The sequence below is a fragment of the Canis lupus genome, chromosome 26, assembly GCF_003254725.2.
Source record: "Canis lupus dingo isolate Sandy chromosome 26, ASM325472v2, whole genome shotgun sequence".
In the NCBI taxonomy this organism is placed as follows: Eukaryota; Metazoa; Chordata; class Mammalia; order Carnivora; family Canidae; genus Canis; species Canis lupus.
The window spans coordinates 1286316-1307691 of NC_064268.1; the positions used below are offsets into that span (position 1 = coordinate 1286316).

Here is a 21376-nt window from a genome sequence, read left to right on the forward strand (position 1 = left end):
CGGCTGCAGAGGGCAGGGGCCTTTATGCTGACTGGCCAGGCCTCATTGCCCACGCTCTCCTGAGCCCATCAGTGTGTGGGAGTCACGTGCCCTCCCTGAACCGCGGGGACCCCTCCCCTCCCCTGGGGGTGGGGCAGGAGGACAGAGACCAGAGATGCCCCACACAGCCCACCCACCGCTCACCCACCGCTCACCCCAAGGGAGGTGTCCCCTCTGTGTCTTTGATCCCAGGTGCCCTGCCGGGTGATGGCCATGCTCCTGCACTACTTCTTCCTGAGTGCCTTTGCGTGGATGCTGGTGGAAGGGCTGCATCTCTACAGCATGGTGATCAAGGTCTTTGGTTCAGAGAACAGCAAGCACCGCTACTACTATGGGATAGGATGGGGTAGGTGGGGGTGGGAGGGGGTAAGAGGGTGGGCGGGGATGGGCAGGGACGAGAGGGGGCAGGTGGTGGTAGGAGGGATGGGATGGGATGGGAGGGGGCAGGTAGGGGTAGGGGAATAGGAGGGGGCATGTGGGGGATCGGCAGGTGAGGGTAGGGGGATGGGATGGGACATGTGGAGATGGGATGGGGTAGAAGGGGGTAGGTGGCTATGTCTTTATCCGTAATCCTTCTTGGCACCCTGGGGGAGAGTAGGAAGGGAACATCGGACAATGGTGGCAAAGACCTCTTGGTTTATTTAACTTTGCTCTTGTCCACACTGAGGAGTTCTGGTGAAATGAGGTCCTGTTTCCTGCCTGAGGGTTAGGCTGTGTAGGTGACACTTAGAGTTCTTGCATTTGCCATAAGGCATCTACCAGACACTAGAGATTTGATACTCGTTTCTGAGTTTCTCTGAATTGATTTAACATTCATGGTTCTCATTGCACATGAAGATAATGTTTTGTGCTTTGAGCTGGCAAATATAATTTCTTAGAAGAGGAAGTGGAGGGAAAATATACACCCCACTTCCAGTTTCTTGCCGTGCATGGCTTCATTAGTCCCCTGGAGGGTGGAAGAGGGAGACGTTGGACTTCAGGGGCAGCTAGAGAGCAAGTGTGTGTGTGGGGGGTGTTGGGGGGTTCCTGAAGAAGGGGCCACCACAGGGATGCTGGTTGGCAAACTGTGTTCTCCCTATCCTGCAGTACAGACTCAACTTTTTATATCTTTTATTGAAATAGAGAACTAGGTGACGGCGATTAAGAGTACACTTATTGGGGGCACCTGGGGGGCTCAGTCAGGTAAGAGTCTGACTTGATTTCATCTCAGGTCATGATCTCAGGGTCATGAAGTTCAGCCCCAGGTTGGGCTCTGTGCTCAGAGTGGAGTCGGCTGGAGATTCTCCCTCTGCCCCTCTCCCCGTGCTCTTACTCTCTCTCTTTTTTTTTTTTTTTTAAATATTTTTTCTTTATTTATTTATGATAGTCACACAGGGAGAGAGAGAGAGAGAGGCAGAGACATAGGCAGAGGGAGAAGCAGGCTCCATGCACCGGGAGCCCGACGTGGGATTCGATCCCGGGTCTCCAGGATCGCGCCCTGGGCCAAAGGCAGGCGCCAAACCGCTGCGCCACCCAGGGATCCCTCTTACTCTCTCTCAAACAAACAAACAAACAAACAAACCCCACATAAAACCTTAACACTTACCGTGATGCAAACTGAGAACTGTTGAATCATGGCACACCTGAAACAGAACACTTAATTATACCTGAATAAAAAATAGACAAGTGGGAAAGGCTGCACAATTAATTGTCAGGTCAAAAAAAAATGTGAATCTTCTCTTTTGCAATAGATGTGCTCTTGACAAGGAAGGGACAACAGTTTTTTTTTTTTTTTTTTTTTAGCAGTTGGGGCATAGTTATGAAGATGAGGGCTCCCTATTTTCCCTCTCAAGGACTCTTAGTAAGTGGTTGCAAACCCACATGTCCGCAGAGACCAGGCAGGACACATACACCTGTGAAACGGCTAGGTGTAGGAGAATAGGCTGTGGGGGGCGGGGGGGCAACACATGACCCACCTGAAAGCATGTGAATTACAAAAAAAAGAGTTCAGACCATGCTGAGTCCAAGTAAAGCAGTTTGGAGGTCTGGATTCAGCACCCTAGCAGTTTGATTAATGACTCCCGTGTGTAATCAGTCAATCAAACCCCACAGCCTAAATAGACCTGCATAGAGGACATATTCTTTATTTTTTAAAGATTTATTTTCTTCTTAGAGCATGTGTGAGCAAGTGGGGGGAGGGGCCAAGGGAGAGAATTTTCAAGGAAATTTCCTGCTGTGTTCAGAGCCTGAGGTGGGGCTCAATCTCACAACTCATGAGATCATGACCTGAGCCTACACCAAGAGTTGGATGTGCAACTGACTGAGCCCCAGGTGACCTGCATAGAGGACATATTCTATAAACCCACGCATTGGCAGGTGACATGCAGATAACACCTTAGGGTTTATTTTGTAAATTCAGAATATTACTTTCTAGAAGACCTCAGGAAACCCCTGCAAATCTGTCCTTCTAAACAAGGTCTGTGGAAAGCACTATTATTTATAGCAACGTGCTCACCATCCTTGGGCTTCCTATGGCTCCCTGTGCACTCCTATAACCACCCTCCACCAGGCCCATTTATTACAGCTGCTGGAATGACTGCAGCTCAGTCTCAGGTGGCTCAGGTGGATGAGAAATTGGATGATGCAGCACCTTCGCGCCAAGCTCAGAAGGGAACCAGGTGATCAATAGAACATGCTGGAACTCCCCAAGGCGAGGAGCTGAACTAGGTGAAAAGCTTCAATGTTCCCAGCACCCCAGGATGCAGGTGTCTCGCCATCCTCTCTCCTTGCTGCCCCCTCATCCCACACAAGGGAGGAAGCGGGCTCGACCCCCCACTGGACACGTCCTGCCAGAGACCCCCCGCCCCAGGCCTTCCTGGGGACAAACCAGCATAAGCATCACTAGCTGCCCCAGCGGTCTCCAGAGGACGCTCTATTGCCGTCAGAGGCCATGGACCGGTCACCAGTCTGCGCAGCTGCCATCACCACCGGCCCTGCCCGCCCCCCCACCCCATCCCCCCCAAGGCAGCCATGAGAGGCCAGGCTCTGAGTCGGGAGCCTGCGGGCAGGACCTGCTGGGGAAACGCAGGACAGCTTTCCCCGAGGAGCCGCGGTCTGTGCGGAAGATGCACCAGGTGCACCCGAGCCTCCGAGGCGGGGATCTGGGGGGGTCTGCTGGGGTCCTGAGGTCAGGGTGAGGGAGGACTCGTCCTGTCTCCGCTGTTGTGTTGAAGGAGGCAGGGCAGTGGTAGGGGGGACCCACGTGTGCAGTGTGGTCGGCGCTCAGGGCCTGGTGAGGGGTCCTGGCATGGGGGCTGGAGGTGCCCGCTCGGGACGCGTCGGAGCCTCCCCGAGGGTGTGACACGGAGCTGGGCAGGGATGGAGATGTGGGACAGAATGCTCCAGAAACGCAGGTGGGTGGGCCTGGTGCGCGCTGGGTGCAAGGCGGGGCCCCCGGTCCTGTCCCCAGCTCGGCCTGTGGGAGGACCCGCGTGGAGGAGGCCCAGCCCCGTTCCCGGGGCTCCCTTCCCACGTGGACAGCGGACACGCCCCTGATGCTGAGTGAGCACCAGGTGGGAGAGCTCCCGCTGCTGTCCCGGCCTCCCCGGCACCCAGCCCCGCCAGCCAACGCCTCCTGTGAGCCTCCAGGCCTGAAGGCAGCCCGGCAGGGCCCCGGCGCTGCAGGCCTCGGCTCGGGGCTGGCGGAGCGGCCGGCCAAAGCGCCGAGCGCGAGTCCCCGCCCACCACGCGCCCCACAGCGCCTGGACGCGCACACCTCCGCCCGGGCGGCCTCCTGGAGCGCCTTGCGCCTTGCGAATGCGCATGCCCGGACCGCCCCGCCCCGCCCCCGTGCGTCTGGGGCCGCGGGCCGCGGGCGCGGGGGCGGGGCGTGCACGTTGGCCTGGGGGCGCCTGCCGCGTGCTGTGTGCTGTGTGCCCTGGCCCAGCCCCGGGCGGGTCGGTGCAGGCGGGACCTGATGGCGCAGAGGCCCGGGAGGCACTGCTGGGGAGCGGGGCCGGAAGATGCTCTGCGGGTCCCCCTGCCGCTGGCTCAGAGGGGCGGCCGGGAGGGCGGGCGGTCAGGACCCGTCCAGAGAAAACCCGTGGTCAGGAGGTTGCGCCAGCACGCGCATGGCCCGAGAAAGTGCCCGGGCACACCCTGCGCGCTTGGGCCCTGGTGCACACACGGGCCTCACACGTGCAAATCAGAGTCATTCATTCACGCACACCTGCAGAGGCAGAGACGGGGCGACTTGGATCCCGAGTTTCCCTGGAGCTGCACACAGGAACCCAGCCTGCCCGACTTTGGTCTCTCTGCTGCACGAAACCTTTGAACTGAATTAAACACCCTCCAGCCAGTGGAGGCCGGTTTGGGAGAAGGACCCTGTAATGAGCAGTCACTGCCCCAGGCCGGATGGATGCTGGAGCTGCTGCTTCTGCCTGGGAGGGTCACTGGGCCCAGTTCCCCAGGCTGCCCTGTAGTAAGGATCGAATGCTAATGGGTTTTTGGCTGGGGCTGGTGTGACAAGCATTGAACCCAGGGCACTGTGTACTGGCAGTGGGCATGTTTGTCCTCCGGGCAGAGTGGGCTGCCATGTGCTGTGACCCTAGGTTTGTGATATGGCAGTGTTATTGTCCATTAGCAGGGGGTTCTGACAGAGCTAGTGGGGGCATTAGTTTTTTTCATAATTAGCTATAAATACTATTTATTCGCAGGCAAGTCTAACCTATGAGTCAATTACAAGGGAAGGAAGTCAGGTTTGAGAGAATTGTGTAATACACTTTAAATTATAATTCTGTGGGATCTCATTATTTTTGTCTAGACTAAAAGAAATTCTGTTTTTAAACTACATTTCCTGTTGCCCTTACAAGGAATACTGTTTTGTAAAGACATCTGTCTTATTTATTGAGATTGTTTTTGTTTTGTTGCATCTGGAAGTAAGCAGCACCCTCGGGGCCTTCTAGGTGACTCTGGGAGTCTCAGTGTTTGTTCTGGAGGGCGATTCTGGAAGGAGAGGACATCTGTCCTGGATCAGTAACACCTTTCATCAGTGTTACTGTCATTGTCATGTTGCCATCGTCATCATCACAGTCCCCATCATTACTGCTATCACTATCTTCCTAATCAGTGTTGGCACATCACCAGCACTGTCACAGCCATCACTGAAGTGGTGCTTACCATGGCCCAGGCACTGCTCTAAGTGCTTCAGTGTATTTTTCCTTTGTGGTCATCATTGGTCCATAAGATAATGTCCCTGCCATCCCCATTTTTTAAAATTTAAATTCAGTTAGCTAATATATATTATTAGTTTCAGATGTAGATTTCAGGAATTCATCAGTTGTGTATAACTCCCAGTGCTAATCACATCACATGCCCTCCCAATGCCCATCATCTAGTTACCCCATCCCCCCACTTCCTTCCCGTCAGGCAACCCTCAGTTTGTTTTCCAGAATCAAGGGTCTCTCGTGGATTGTCTCCCTCACTGAATTTTCCTATTCAGTTTTGCATCTCTTCCTTTGCCGTCCCCTTTGAATGAAGAAGTTGAGGCAAGAGAGGTTAAAAGGGTCACCCCATGTTGCATAGCTCACTCTGTAGTGAGCTGCAGAACCTAGACACATGCCCACAGCTTGGCCCCAAGTCCTTGTGCTTTGCCATTCTCTGATGCACAGCACACCCCTGATCTCCATGGATAACCCTGGTCCTTGTCACTAGGGTTCTATCGTCACCTGGCTATCCCTAGAATGCCACCTCCCACCCCCAGGCCTTTGTCAACACACTCATCCTTCAGGCTCCCTTCCTGTTCACCTCATGAAGCTCCTTCTAGCATCTCTCTCCAGCAGCTCACAGCACTGCTGCTGTCTCATCTTGACATGAACCACCTGAAGCACAGTCCTGAAGATCCAGGAGATGAGTCTCCAGCTGGATAGACTTTCTCAGTTGAGTGTCCTGAGCATCTCTCTAGGACAACTGGAGACAGCCTGTTTTGGTCCCGCAGTGGCCCTGACAGTGGGCTTTAAGCCACAGGAGGTGTCTATCACCTGAAATTCCTGGTCTCTCAATGTCCACGGCATAGCTCACAGAAACTACATGGCTGTGATGATCAAGATAGAGTCACAAGGGAGCCAGCAATAACTCTCTTTATATTGTGAAAATAAAACTAATTATTTTGTGGAATAAAACAACTAGTAATTTATGTTCAGTAGTAGTACTTAGATGGTTTCCTTTTTGTTTTTTGAAAAGATAGGTAAAACATTTTTTTCTAATAGACAGGATAATACAGTACATGGTATTTCATAACCAGCTTCTTCCACTGAATGATGCCAAAATAGTTCATGCTCTTACCCTTCCACCTGTACTTTGTGACATGGAGCTCTCACACCTGATCCCAGGAAGCCTTTCCATCTGTCCTCATCACTGCTCAAAGGGATAAGACCCTGCCCCATCTCCCTTTTCCCATCTGAATCCCACTGTTTCTTGGTCATCAGGTCCTGATCTGCCTCTTCCAGGAGACATGCTCACCTGTTCTCTGAGGTCCCACTCCTCACGTTGGTCATAGCATGTAAGTGACCTGCTGCCTTGTTGTACATTTCTTTAGAAACCACTCACTCTGGACCCCGGTCTGAGTGTTAGGGACCCAGGAACATGCCAAACTGACCTTTCCTGAGCACTTAAAGGCACAAGGCATTTACCTCTCTGATCGCCTTCATCCTATAGCAGTCCTGTGAGGTCTGCTCTATTATTACTCTGGCTTAGAGAACATGAGGTGGAGGTTTGCATGCAGCAAGTGAAGAAACCAGGTTTCACCCCAGGCCAACTAAATCCAGACCAGAGCCCCTAATCCTTGTGCTGGTCCACAGTCTCTGCCTGTAAGGAGATCATCTTGTATCAGAGACTCCTTCACTTGCCTGTCCTGTGTCTGGAGACTGTCCAGGCAGATCCCTGAATGTTGGCTGCAGCTAGAACTCTGAAGTCCAGGGCTAGATTGGCCTCTGCAAAGCTGGATTCAGACGCAGTGGTACTGTCGGGCCTGACCTCTTTCTCTGTGTCACTGTCTCATTTCCTGTCTGGAATCAGCTCCATTTGTCAGACTCCCTTCAGGGCTGCAGAGTGGCTGCAGTGTCTCCAGACCTCGCACTCTGTTAGCTTCAGGCCCAAGGAAGTCTCCTGCCTCTGTCCTGGATTTGCTCCAGAAAAGGTGAGAGGCAGTGTGGGTGTCCCTTAGCATAGAGGCTGTAGGAGCCGGTGTGTCATTTGCCACATCTCTTTTTGTGCCTGCACAGTGAGCAGCAGTCTTTCAAATAGACACTGCCTCATCAGCCTGGGTTGTGGAGTGGTGATGATATGGATCAATCCACAGCCAAGAAGAAATGGACATGAAGCATGAGGAAGAAGCCCCTGTTTTGTAAACTACTGAGATCTGAGGTTATTTGTTGCTGCTTTATAAACTAGCACTTGCAGACTCCACCAGCCCTAGAAACATAATGTGTATCTGCGGAATGTTTCAATCTGGGCCTCGGTCTTGTTTTTCCCACAAAGCTGGGTCCACATGGGGCTCTAGTAACTACGTGCTGACTCCTGGGTGCCTGTCAGCTGTTCACGTCACTCCTGTTTGCCTGGTCTCGGGGCGGGCTGCTTCCTGCTGGCTCCCACCTGAAGTGCCCGTGAGGCCCTGGCACGTATCAGGGGCCCAGTAAGCTCCAGCTCATCCCCCTGAAGGGTCGGGCTGAGTCTGGCTCTGATCAGCTCCCCTCGGGGCCTCTGAGCTTGGCATGTGGTGAGATCTGCCCTGGAGAAACTCACGGGGGAGCGGGCCTCACGTGGACACAGCAAGGAAACAAATGCCCCTCATCCGGTCTCAGATTCTGTCTCTGCAGTTCTGCAAGAAATCAGGTGCTGGCTGCTGGAATGTTCCCTGAGGTCAGAAAGGGCCTGGCTGCAGGTGAGCCCTTTGCTCAGCTGCAGACCCATCTGGAGTCCCATGGGGCAGGAGACCTATCCCTCAAGAACTGTGTCCTCCTCCCCTGGGAAGCTGTCCTGCGGGAGGCCCGAGTCATCAGCGAGAGCTCCCTGCCACCCAGTGTGGTCCCTCTACCGTCCACCCTCCTCTGCGGGCCTTTGCTTCTGGAGATCAGGTCAATAAATATATTCTCACCTGTGCAGCATCTGTATTTGGGTCTTGCTCAGGGGGGCCTGTGAGTCTCCAGGTTAGGCAGGGATGGGGCTGACACCGTGAGGCCTGGGAAGGGGGGTGTCCTGGGGAAGCACTTGCTGAGAAGGATGCTTCTGCCAGAGGAGCCCATGTGGGAGCTCCCTCATGTGGGAGGTTGGGGGTGGCTCAACTGCTCTGCGGGTCCGAGTCTGTTTGCTTAGAATTAACAACCATAAACCACACCTGCCACACCTCATACTTGCCAGTTTTGGTGGATTTGCTGCTGATTTCTGTGCTAGAAGTTGCCAGGCCTGGGGAGAAGCCTCATCTGATGAGCAAAATTTCCCAAGTGGGACAACTTCACACAACTGATGAGTCCACTCTGGGGCTAGCGGAGGTGTCTGTGATTTCATGAAGGCAATATTGCCCTTTCAGGGCCACCTGTGGGCTCATCCGTGGTTGAAAAGCTGGCCTGGCTCAGGGATTCAGTTCCATTGAGGCTGTGAGACAATGACATCCATTCGCGCCAACCCCCCCCCCCCCTGCCTCCGCCCCCAGTGGCTTCATTCTGCTGCCATGTGTGGGAGGACAGGTGCAGGTGGAGTCCTGTCCCTTGAATCGTCAGCTTTCACAGTAATGGTGGGCCTGGCTGGGCCCTGTGTATGACGCCAACACAGAAAAATTCTGTCGACATTCGGGGAAAATTAAAATGAAATCTGGATTACAACACACTGGATTAGGACATTAAACGTCTTTTGTAGGTGTGACAGTGTGATTCTGTCTGTAGGGAAAACACTGCTCCCTTGTTCTGCGTGTAGTAAATAATAACAAAAAAGAAAACCCCTTCTTTCCCTCAAAGACTCCTGTGGGTCATTCATCCTCAGAAGTGGAATGAAGATATAGTTGGTTCAAACACACGATAACTGCAGGCATCTTACCTCATGCTCGCACACCCCGACTCCCAGCACAGGGTGGGCGGCGCGGCTCGGAATAGCTGGGGTGATCTGCGTCTGTGATGGCCCTCCTCTCCTTCAGCCCTGTCCGTTCCTTGTAACAGGAACCAGCCCATCTGGGGAAAAGGTCGGAGGTGCAGGGTCGAGTGTATGGCAGGTTGCGTGCTCCCCTCATCTTCATCCCTTGTGCGTCCTACCTGGGCCTGGACTTTGAGTTGGCACATGTGTGGTGCTTGGACCAGGACACGGAGTCTGAAGGGGTGGGGCCGGCTCCCTGCTTCGGACAGAAGAGCCACTGATGTTTCCTGGACCCACACACGTGCCCGCTCTTGTCAGGAGAAGGACATACCTGGGCTCGCTCGCCGGTCCCAGGGGACAGGAGACTCGTGGCACGGAGACTCCGGAGCAGGTTCAGACCAGGCCAGGCCAGAGGCAGCCCGCCGCTGTCTTGGGTGTGAGGTGAGATCTGTGTGTGCCGCCCGACCTGTGAGGACACGTGGCTGCTGGCTTAGGCCTCTGGTTGAGGGTGATTTGTTACCCAGCATTCTGTGGCAACAGCTGAGCAACAACGTTCCCCCTCACGGTCTGGGCACCCAGGAATACATGGGCGTGCCTGTCCTGCAAGGACCTGGGCCCCTCATCCCACTGAGACAGCAACTCTGAGACAGTCGGTGGAGCCTCGTGTCTGCTGCATTCCCCAGGACACCAGCCATGCAGGGGCTACCCTGCTTTTCAGACGCTTAATTTACGAGTCCTGTAATAAACACATCATTATTGCTTATGAAGGTTTTGTGACTGTGTTATAGGAAAGACCTTGTGTGCTCAGGAGTTGGTGGGAAAGAATAGTCTCCAGCCCAGGCTCCTGAACAGTAATGTGCGATGCATGTCCTCCGTGAGGGATCAGGGTATAGCGAGCTTTCTGGTCAGATGCAGGGCATACCCAGAAAACCGTCCTCAGTGGGATGATCTGATCAAGCTGGTGACACGTCAGACGTGTGAGAAGTCACCCCACTTCTGGTGAAGAGACTCCTAATCCTCACCACCAGCTCTGAACTGATTCGGGGACCCCTGAGGCAGCAGAGCCTGTGGCAGGTTGTAAGGAGCTGGCAAAAATGCTTTGTGCTTATCCGATCATCATAGGAAGGAAGCAGCACAATCTCCTAAGGGGATCAGGAGTCATCACGTCCCCTCAAAGGGGCGGTGAGAGGCAGGGCCTCCAGGCCACGGAGGGGACAGGCAGGACTGGGCTGTGAGTGCTGCCTGCGGCCCCAGGCCCACACATGGCGCGTGAGGGAGGAGGCTAGAGGACTTCGGAGGGATTCACAAGTATTCTGTCCCCCTCCCCCGACACAGCCGGCCAGGAGTGTGCCCTGCTGCCCCTGACACTGGGCGGAGGCACGATGTGTTTGGGCCCATTGCAGAAGGATGTCACCACATCTAGGAAAACACCCTCTGATGAGCCGTGAAAGGAGCCTGCCCGCCGCGCACTGGTCCAAGAGGTCAGGAGACGTGCAGAGCTGACCCCGGGCCTTCGGGCTACGGAGGTGCTCACCTTGATCACCAGGGTCCTCACCTGGCTTAGCCACGTCCATCCCACCCACCTCACCGGGGTGCGCCCTGCTGAGCTCCCTGAGAGCATCAGGCTGTGCCCCTCCAGCTATGACTTCTCTGCGGCCACGGCCTGGAGGGCCACCTGCCCTCAGCTCAGAGCTCCTGCCTTCAGGATGATGAGCTGTCAGGGCTGAGCCGGAGATGGCCTCCTCTGGAAGTCCGGACCGGCTGCCCCCTGCCAGGGAGAAAGCCCTGAGTGACAGCTCTCCAGCATGAGACACGTGGACTAAGCCTCCCGCATGAGATGAAACCAGTCACCCTTCCAGAGGCTTTTCTCCTGAGGGTAGGCACTCGGCAAAGTCCACAGGGGCACGAACCGGATGTGCGACCAATGGGTTTGCTCATCCGACCTGCAGAGGCTCAGGCCCGGCAGACCCTCCAGCTGTCCACACTGCAGAGGCCGAGCCCCCAGCAGCCTGTTCCCGGCTGGAAGGGCTGTTGGCCGGTGGAAGATATCAGTGCCCCCCACCAGTCGTGGGGGAAAGGCGCGGCTCAGGCAGGCCCGGGTGCCGCGGCGGGGCCCTCCCCGCTCAGCGTCTCCCGAGAGCTCAGCGGCCGGAACGCCCGGGCCCAGCGCAGGCTTCTTCAGTTCACGCAGGCTGGACTTTGGCACTCGCTGTTCTGGGAAAAGCCCTGAATCTTCCATGTTGCCTCTGTTCTCTATTTCTCGCAGCTCTGTTGAGTTACCGCGGACAGAAAACAAAGCTCATGCTGATAACTCGGTGTGAAACCATCACCGCAGCCAGCAGGATGAGCATCGTCATCACCTCCATCTTCCCTTGTTCCCTTTTCTGCCCCTGCCCGCTGCCTGGCGACGAGCGCTCTGTGTGCCGTCGCTATTACACATTTCCACTTCCTAGGATTTCTTTTTGAATAAACAGAAGCCTGCGATCTGTCCTCACTTGGGCTTCTTTTCCTCGAAATAATGGTTGTGGCCTCATCCATGTAGTTGTGTGTCAGTGGTTCACCCTTCCCGTGGCTGTGCAAGTCCGCACATGGACGCGCCGCAGCCTGTAGATCTGTGCAGCTGTGGGTGGATGTTCAGTCATTTCCGGTGTGGCTCGTTCCGAACGAAGCTGCCGTGCACATCTGTGGACCTGGTTTTATTTAGGCGTTTGCTTTCATTTTCCTTGGGTGAGAATCTAGGGGCGAGTTGGCTGGGTCGCGTGGACGTGTGTACCTGTTCGACGGGCCACCAGTACTTTTCTGGAATCGTACCGTCTCTCAGGATCACTAGCAGGGCATGAGAGCTCCGGGCAGCTCACGGCACGGCAGCACCCTGTATCGTGGGTCGGAAGTGTTGGCCATTCTCGTAGGTACGCAGTGGTACTTCTACATGCTGTCTGACGTACCAACTACGTACCACACATTGACTTATTGGAGCCTACAACTCAATGGTTTTTAGTAAATTCCATCCAATTGTGGAACATTTCATCTGTGGTCTACTTTTGCGGTATTTTTGTATAAGGTACGGGGTTTCTGGTCGATGTTTGATCTTTTAGGTGACTGTCCAGTCTTTCCAACACCATTAGTTCTAATGACTAGACTCGTTCTGCTGACGTACCCTCAACTTTGTGAAAAGTCAGTTTCCATAGTGTTACGGGTCTCCTTCTGGATTGAATCTTTTGTTCCCTCATGTTTCTGCTTTTTGTCAATACATACTCCGTTGATTACTGGGACGTTATATGAATTACTAAAATTGGGTAGGGCATTCCCCCAGTTCTTTTTCTCCCTCAAAATCATTGTGACTCTTCTACTTCATTTGCCTTTTCATAGGAGTTTTGGAATCAGCTTGTCACTCCCTCCCCGTGGATCCTGCGAGAATTGTATTGTATTGTATTACACGCTTAGACTGTTTGGGAAGAAGAGATCACTACGCCTGATCCTTAAATCCATGAGGGTGGTATATCCCTCCATTTGTTTAGACCTTCTTTGACTTGTCCCATCGATGAGGTCGGTGTTCAGAATACAGACCCTGTGCGTGTTTTAGGGCCTATTGTGATCGTACTTTGTGGTTCACGTTTTCACTCCTTGTGTATGTTGAGGCTCTTGGATACCAAGAGAGGCAAAAAGGAAACTTACTCCTGAACTGGTTGTACTTGAAGTTCTGGCTCTCTTCCCCTCCATCCTGTACTGTGGACCTCCCGGACTTTTCAGAGAGCTGCTTGGCGCACTTCAGTCCAGGCTTGTAGGTGCATTTCCTGGGAGAAGCAAGGGGCGTGTGTTTACACCATCTAGCCCAGACAGCAGAGTTTTGTAAGGCGCTGTGGCTGACCCCTCCAGCTATCCGGAGAAATCCACTCCCCCCTGCCTTCAGACACCCAGTGGGACTACATTTCCCAGTCTCCCTAGCATTCACATGTTCCTGTGACCCTGTTATGTCCAGTGGTTCGTGAGCAGAAGGGATGGGCCCCCGTCCAGGACTGGACCCTGGAGTCTCCTGCCCACATTCTGAGTGAGGTGCTGATGTCCTTAGCAGCCTCAAGCTGGTGCCGGACAGGCAGCCAGAACTCAGGGTCCCTGGCTGACTGCGGAGGAGAATCATCCAGTCAAGCTAACCATCCATCCTGCACAGTTGCACGGAAGTAACACACTTTGTGTGCTTTACGTTGTGGAAGGTCGCAGGTCTGTGGTCGGTCCATGTCAGCATCACCTGACATGGAGGTTGGATAGGTTTTCACCCACAAAGAACAGAGCACCGGGGGCCTGGCCAGAGAAAGCAGAAAGGACAGAGCGTGAGGGAGGGGTAGTCACGGCATCTCCCCCAAGGTGGTGGAGGTGCGGGGGAAGAGGGGATTTGCGGAGGCGAGCACAGGGGGTCTGTGGCTGCCTCCAAGCAGGCTTTGCAGAGCCCGCCTCCGTACCCTCCCAGAGCTCCTCCTGGGGCTCCTTTGTCTGAGCAGTCTCTGCCTACCGTGCACCCCAGCCCCGTGTCCCTTCACGCTCACACCCCACGTTGCATGGATGGCTTGGGTGACGTCAGATGTGACCCGGGACCTCAGCCTGAGGCAGGAGCCATAGCCACGCTGGCTCATCGTTAGATGGGGGGCGGCCCTTGGGATCTGGCAGGAGGCCTGTGTGAGTCTGTCCACAAATGGAGAACCCTGAGCGTTCGACACACAACGCCTCCTGTCTCTTGTCCTTGGACAGAATTGACCTCGTAGGCCCAAACCAGGAACAGGTGCTTGGGGACGAGATCCCACTCTGGGTGCAGATCTAGGGGGCTGTGCACAGGGAAGCCTATCTGGGGAGGGATGGAGGGAAACAGAGTGTGTCTCAGTTGATAGAAGATCCACAGTCTGCCAGGCAGCCCGGACCTTGAGTCCACAGACTCGGGTGAGCCCAGATGCACATTTCTCTGGAGCCAGTTTTAGGACTGATGCGAAAAATGTAATTGAGCAGATTTTAAGGAAATTCAGGGCAGATCCAAGTAACGCGCCATAGGGTGTAGTGGGAGCTTTGCAAAACAATCCCGGGAGCTCCACGCATACAGCCGTGACTCTCGACTGGAGTCTGGGTGCTTGGGCAGCAACTTCTGCTGTGCCTCCCCTGTTGGAGCCCAAGGAGGGCATGCTGCCAAGGCCCCATCCTCGTGCTGCCCCTGCTGAGAGGAGAGTTGACACGCGTATGGGGTGGAGCCGGGGGACCGAGGGGCCTCATCCCTGCAGCCCGAGAACCCTCCCTGGGCCCCCTGTCCTGACTCCCTCCTAAACCCCACCGCTAGGTCAGGATGGTCGCCGTGGCAGGGAAGGTGTAGGGGGAGCTTTCCAGAGCCTCTCTCAGCCCCAGGATGGAAATGGCAGCCTGGTGACAAGGTCATAGGTGTCACCGTGCACAGCGCACATGCCACCGCCAGGGTCATGCTGAAGGGTGAGCGTGTGACCTGAGGTCCCTCACTGCATCTCAGTGTAGGGTATCAAAACCCTGGGGAATCCTGTGGGGCCAACTCCAGACCGTCCAGTGCATTTTGGGACAGAGTTCGATGGCACATTCTGCAGAAACCAGGTGGTCCTGCAGATCCGTGGTATCTCTACACAGTGATCTCAGCGGGCAGGAGGTGAGGTGTCATTTCCAGGATGGTCCCACTCAGGTGTAACGAGGGTTGTATATATTCGTGCACCGTGTGTGTGCTCTCTTTCTCGTGAAGCATAATTAGCACACGTGTGTTACTGTGAAGTGTACAACAGATTCAGCAGTTCTGTGCATTACTAGCACAGGTGGGTGTCATTGCCCCGTCACCAGACAACGTTCTTAGACTCTTAACTGACTGTAGTCCCTGTGCTGTGCGCTCTGCCTCCGTGACCGAGAACTGGGGAGCGCCTTGGGAATGTGCGTGTCATCCTTGAGCAAGGGCCGTGCTAATCCTCTGTACGGTTCCAGGTCGGTAGCTGAGCTTTTATCTAAGACCTCGTAGAAATAAGGGAAAGATGTGGTGTGACCTGGTAACGGTGATTGGGTTCTGATGGTGGGACTGAGGGTGGTTCCATGTCTTCTTTGACCCCCTGCGTCTCTCAGGCTCCTCTCCTGTGCCATCAATATGCATTGCTTATGCAGCTAAGCAAACAGGAAGCTTTAACAATTGGCTTGGCCTGCTGGCACCTTCCTCCCTGGGCACACGTCTTGGTGAGAGTGGCCCCCGCACATCCCCATCTTGGTAAGATGCATGTGCGGTATCTCCCACTGGCACCACGGTCCCATGATGGTGATCCCCATAGTGGGCAGACCGGACAACCGTCGTCTACACCCGAGGTGACTTTCCACTGGTCTTGTCTGTGCACTAGTCTGCCTCACGTTTTCATCCCCGGACGAAAGTAATCTCCGAGTGAATTGCCCCAGATAATTTATACTTCCCCTGTGAATAAATTAATTCCCTTTGGATGAATTATTTCCCCGCAGGAGAATTATTATTATTTATTATTTTAGAACTGACAGATATTCAGAATCAGGTTCCCAATTATCAATGACTGACAGAGGGGCAGGGATGAGTAGAGGTACCCTATCCAGGAGCATGAATTCAAAGACTACCTGCCCCTTTCCCCAACATGTAAACTCCTTAAGCACAAGCACCCCCAGAGTAGCCCCTGTGGCTCATTTCTGTAGGCCATCCGTGAAGCAGGACCTCATGGACTTACAGAAACGTGAACAGAAATGAAATCCAACTTAATGATCTGTTGTCATCATTGAACAGGAAATTCCTGGTTAGATGAGTCTTACTGGAAATATCTTTTCTTGATAAATGAATGACTTGATGAATGAACTGCCCATCACATCTCCTCGTCCCTATTGTCACCTCTCTGGCTCCAGGTCCCTGCCCAGGCCTGGCTGCTGCTGGGGACCAGGTGGGAGCAGCATGTGTGCACTGCAATCTTCTGAGAGTCCATGGGCCCTCACCTCTCTGTTGTTGATGTCAAATGGGCCTGAGCACACACACTCCAGGTTTTTCCTGTAAAAACAACATTGAAAGGACACGTGCAGCCCAAAACGTGTGACTCTTACATTGTGGTGAGTGACAGTTATTAAAATGGCTGAGATTTCCCATGAAGGATATAATTACATTTTCATCATGCTAAATAAAGAAGGAGAGGTGATGCAAGCCCACAGCATTGCAGTTAATATCCTAAAGCTTTATGTCCTTCCAAAACTGTGAAATTGTTAGGGAGCAGCAGAAGGGCAGCTGGTGGCCTCAGGACAGGTGAGCAGAGCAGGGTGGGCAAGAGACGACCAAGCCCGGGGCCTCGGAGTCAGCTGAGGGACCCTCGCTGGCCCTTGGATGGCTCACCTAGTGCAGCTCCCGCTTCCCAGGACGGTAGAAAAAGATGAACTCTCACAGGGAGGACCTCCGGCTTGGAGACCCCAGCTGGTGTCCATGACCAGGAAGGAACCATGTTGGCCTGTCCCCTGCTGGAGTTGGGATGTGGAGGGAATCAGAAACCATGAAGGGTGTGGACCCTTGCTCCACATGCAGTCTGTGGGTCCCTTGCAGAGAAGGTAGCACAAGCCCGTGTCTCCACCAGGTCTCAGGTGCCAGAGCCGGGTTGGCAAACAGGGCTGGACGAGCACCTCTCGAGAAGACCCCTGTGGCAGGCCTGAGTACATGGCCCACCAGGGTGGGGGCACTGAGGTCAGTGGTTGGACAAGATGATGCAGAGGTTGGATAATTCAAGCTATGGAGTTAAAGGGGTGTTTGTCTTCATACTCCCAAGAGAAAAGGCGTTTATGCCATTGACTCTCCTAGAACGTCTCCTCCCCAGACCAGCCAGAGCATCCAACATTTGACGGTAAAGGCCCGAGTGTCTGGTTTCAGGTTGTCCCAGGCAGAGCCCTGCTAATATCCCAGGCCACGAAGTTCATGACCCTCCACAAACAGCTGCAGCAGAACAGATTAAGTGTCATATTTTAATGATATAATTACTCATCTTGATTATGTAATTAGTAAAAAAAACACCATAATTATGCACTTAGAACTTGAGATAATTTATTAGAGAGGCCTGTTTGTAATTTGAGCCATAATTTAGGATGGTGAACCTTGTGCAATGCTCTGTGACATGCAGAGCAGGCCACTTCATAAGGGTGAAGATGGTGCCCTTGGCAGTCATTTCAGTGGCAAAAGGAAGTTTGGAACTGTGGGGGGATTTTCAAATTATAAAAGCCAACCACTTCAATAAATACACCTTACAAGCTGCTAATTTGTCATTGAGTGTTTCAAAATCACTAATTCTTAAAGCAATTATAAAACACTCCGATGTTCTTCAAAGCAAGGGTTGGGATTTTTTTTCTATGCATTTTAGAAACAGAGAGAGAGAGAGATAGAGAGAGAGGGAGAGAGAGATTCCTTTAGTTAAAGCCGCTCCACGCTAGGGGATTACACACAACTGCCTCATGTCGCTATCATTCTTTGTGGAGCAAGTGTGTGCTTGGAAACATCTGCATCAGAAGCAGGTTTGAAATCCTGACAGCCCAGCTGCATGGGCAGAAGGTTGAGGAGTCAGAGTGACTAGAGAGAGACTAGGGAGAAATCTAGAGAAAGGACAAGGCCGCAGGCTGGGGACAAGGTGGGACCTTCTCTATAAGGTCTCTCTTGGCCTCTGGATCTACAGCCTCTGGGTCGGCATCACATTTCCCATGTTTGTCCCTGTTTCTAGGGAGGAGCACGCTCTCCTTTACTGCACCAAGTTGGGAAATGCCTGCTCAGTCCTGCTGCCTGCCACCCACTTGGTCAGCACCTTCCACAGCCCCAAACACGGGGACCAGGATGGAAGACCTGACTCGAGGTAGTCAGGGGCTCTGCTGCTTGGGGACGGTGAGGCTTGACCTGCTCTGGGGTCATCATATTCTCATGGCTGCTCATATTCTCTGTCTTCTGTTTCCAGGACAGGGAGGGACTGCTTGTCCATGATGGAGGTGCCTGCCCCAGCCTGTTTCAGATGCCTGTTCCCACCTCCCAGAGCTGGCTCTTCAGGAGAGTCTTGTTTACATACAGACAGTCACTGAAGGAGATAGGAGATCCCGGCTGCATCACCAGAGAACCTGGATCCAGCCATGCCTGATGGTAATGTCCACACTTTTCACTTAAGTGGACCAATAACTCTCCCCCTTTTGAAAACCATTTAGGAATTGGTTCTGTCACTGACAAATAGAGTCCTAATTGAGGACCTATCTCTGTCCCACCCAGCTTCAGTCTCCTGAGTATGAGAACATGTGGAACAAAGAAATAAGTGGGCTACAGAGAGTGGGGTTCTGAGCATTGCAGCCACCATGGCCCCTTCCCACCAGGCCAGTGGACTGATGTTTTGGGAAGGCCATGTCCACTGAAACCTCTAGAGCATCCTGTCACCTACTGCCCCTGAAAGCTGGAGACCACTCCCCAGAGCTTCTGTTCTGGTCTGACAAGCCACGAGCCCTGTGCATCTCCACCTTCCTTGATCTGACCCTTGCCGGCCACTCCAGCCTTCTGCCATCTGTGCCCACTCCCTGCCTGCTCCCTGACGTGGGACCCACCTCCTCTGGCTGCTCTTGGGCCAGCCCCTTGGAGGCAGGCGTTCCCTTCCTTGTCCTTGGTGTCTTGGTTCCCAGCAGAGCCCCAGGCCCCTCACAAGTGTTCACCAGCAATGATGCATCAGTAAAGATTCACCCACTACCATAAATACACAGTTTGCTGCAGAATTATAAAAGGTATGGGGGCATTCATATGAGAGCAAAGGACAGATGAGGAATCACTGTTATCATCCAGTGGCTGAGATGGGACCACTGGAGATCATTGCAGGGATCTAATTACGTGTATATTTCAAGCAGAGGCTATACTTCGAAAATTAAAATTCAACTGCAGGAGGAAATGATGGTTTTCACATAAAGATTCTACCCCATGCCTGCGAGGCAGGATTCCACAGGCTTTAGGAGCCGGTTGTCCTGACTGCAGAGAGAGCCTAGAGAAGTGCCCGTGCCCTCAATGTTACTCCCGGAGGTCTGTCCCTCCCACGTCTGAGCATCCCCACCTGCAGCACCAATGGGAGGTGGGTGGGAGGGGACAGGGCCTCAGGAGGGGTCCGGGGGCAGGGGTGACCAGCTCAGACCCTCCTGGTCCCGCTCTCCACCCCCTCCTGGGACAAGCAGGACACCCTCTGGGGAGCTCTGCCATGTGCCCCTCACTGGGACTCACCTCTGCACAGAAGATGGAAGACAGATGCAGTCAGCCTTGTGCAGATGCCAGAACGTTCTGGAATGTTCTGTCCTCACGGGCTTTGGTCCTCACGGCCAAAAGAAACCATCACGAGAAAGATGGCAGCCCCAAGACCCTGTCTGTTCATTTATGTCTGTTGATCTGTTTCCTGGGGACTGGGATGGAGTTGGAACTATTAATGGTTTAGTGCCTGAACATCGGCAGCCAGTCATTTATTCCCACTGCGGGTTTTCACTTGGATTTATTTCTACACCTAGCATAAAGTACCTTATTTATTTTTCTGAGCGACTCTGAAGCCCTAGTTAATTGACTGCTATAACTGGCCTCCTCAGGCTCCCAGATCTGTTAGGGAGAGTATGTGCTCTAAGTCTGTGCAGACAGTGGCATTTGTCACTCTCATGCTGATTTGTCATCTTTCCAAAAGTTAATAACAGCCTTTAAGAGGCTGTTGACCTAAGATACACAAATTTTATTTCGGAACATATGTCTGAACTTAAAAGTTTAGCAAGAAAAAAGCCAGTGTTCACTCCTTACCTTACCTTGGGCTCCAAGCAATGCTAGAGACATCGATCTGACTTCTGTTAGAGGAACGTCGTTCTTTTACCCCAAGTTCTGAGATTCCTTTTGCGAGGTGAGATTAGGACCAGCCCGTGGAGAGGCACCATATCTTCTGTGAGCTCTTCCTTCCCCAGAACCCCAGGGACCTCCTGTCCCCACATGGACTGGGCGCTGGATACTCGTGCTGAAATTACTTCTGCAGGGAAGGCCCCTGAGTGCCCATCCACCCCGGTACCAGGGACAGAGGCACTGTGTGGCCAACCAGGCCTGAGTGTCACCAGAGAGGAGTAACAGCAAAAGACCATGATGGCCCAGGGCAGAGGCCCAGGAAGAGGTGGTGCTGCACAGCCCAGGGGACTGGACAGCCATAGAGGCAGAAGGAGGGGAAATGTGCCACTGTCCGGTCTCTGTTCTCTTCTCCCTGGCCTCTGCCTCCCTTGGCTAAACCCAGGCAGGACCCCAGAGGACCCAGCAGGGCCAGCTGCGTGGACACAGGTCAGGGGAGCAGAGCTTGGGTGTGAGCAGACACAGGAAGATGTGCTGGAGCTCCTACTTTCAGTGCCCTCAGGTCAGTGTATTAGCCCGAAATGATGAGCAGGCCACCCATGGGCATGCATTGCCCTGGGGCCCTGGGCAGCAGGATGGACTGGAACCTCTCAGAGGGCAGCACCTCTGGCCCCTCAGCCACAAGGTGGAATCCAGGAATCATGGAGAATATTCCCAATGATGAGAGGACACCAGGCAGGGGGGCGGGGTAACATACTGATAGGAGTGGGCACAGTTTGGAAGGTGTGTAGGTTCCAGGACAGACGGGGTGCTGGGGGCAGGACACTGGGATGGATGGGGCTCAGGTCAGGGGCAAACCTGGCCTCAGAGAGGGTTAGGTCCTTGGCCATCCTGGGCACCTAGTACTCCGTGGAGCCAAATGACAGAGGAGACAGGGCAGTTCCCACCTGTCCTGCGGACCTCGCAGAGAGAACTCCCTGTCCATCGCCCTCTGTGTCTGAGACTCAGGAAAATCAGCTGCTTCACTGAGGGAGGAGGCCCTAGCAGAGAGGCTTCCACAGACTTGGTGGGTCCTTGGCTGCGTGGAGAGACATTTCTGAGCAGAGTGTTCCCAAGGACCCAGGGCCTGGTGGGGGGAGCTCAGCTTACAGGCACCCCAGGGAGGGCAATTCACATGTGTTGGTTGGGTCATTCATTCATTTATCTGCTACTCATACCTGTATTTACTTAGAGCTGAACTACTGATAGAAACCACGCAGGAGGGTCTGGTTGGGAACTGCACAGAGGTGGGGATATTCCAGAGCAGGGACCTGATCCAGCTATGAGGTCTGAGCCCTGCCCCATCCCTCCCTCACTGTGTTACCTACAACAGGTTACTCAGCATCTCACTGTTCTCTTCCCATA

The 21376-nt window shown here is 53.8% G+C and overlaps 1 protein-coding gene and 1 non-coding gene across 3 annotated transcripts in view; one reads left to right on the top strand and one right to left on the bottom strand.

Annotated features, from left to right (window-relative positions):
• Positions 1 to 21376, top strand: part of LOC112676390 (uncharacterized) — a 535411-nt gene that overhangs the window by 501175 nt on the left and 12860 nt on the right. The gene's annotated exons all lie outside the window — the stretch shown is intronic.
• LOC112677059 (U6 spliceosomal RNA) lies at positions 15037 to 15141 on the bottom strand. The gene has a single exon (XR_003146828.1). It is a non-coding gene; the product is annotated as a U6 spliceosomal RNA (small nuclear RNA).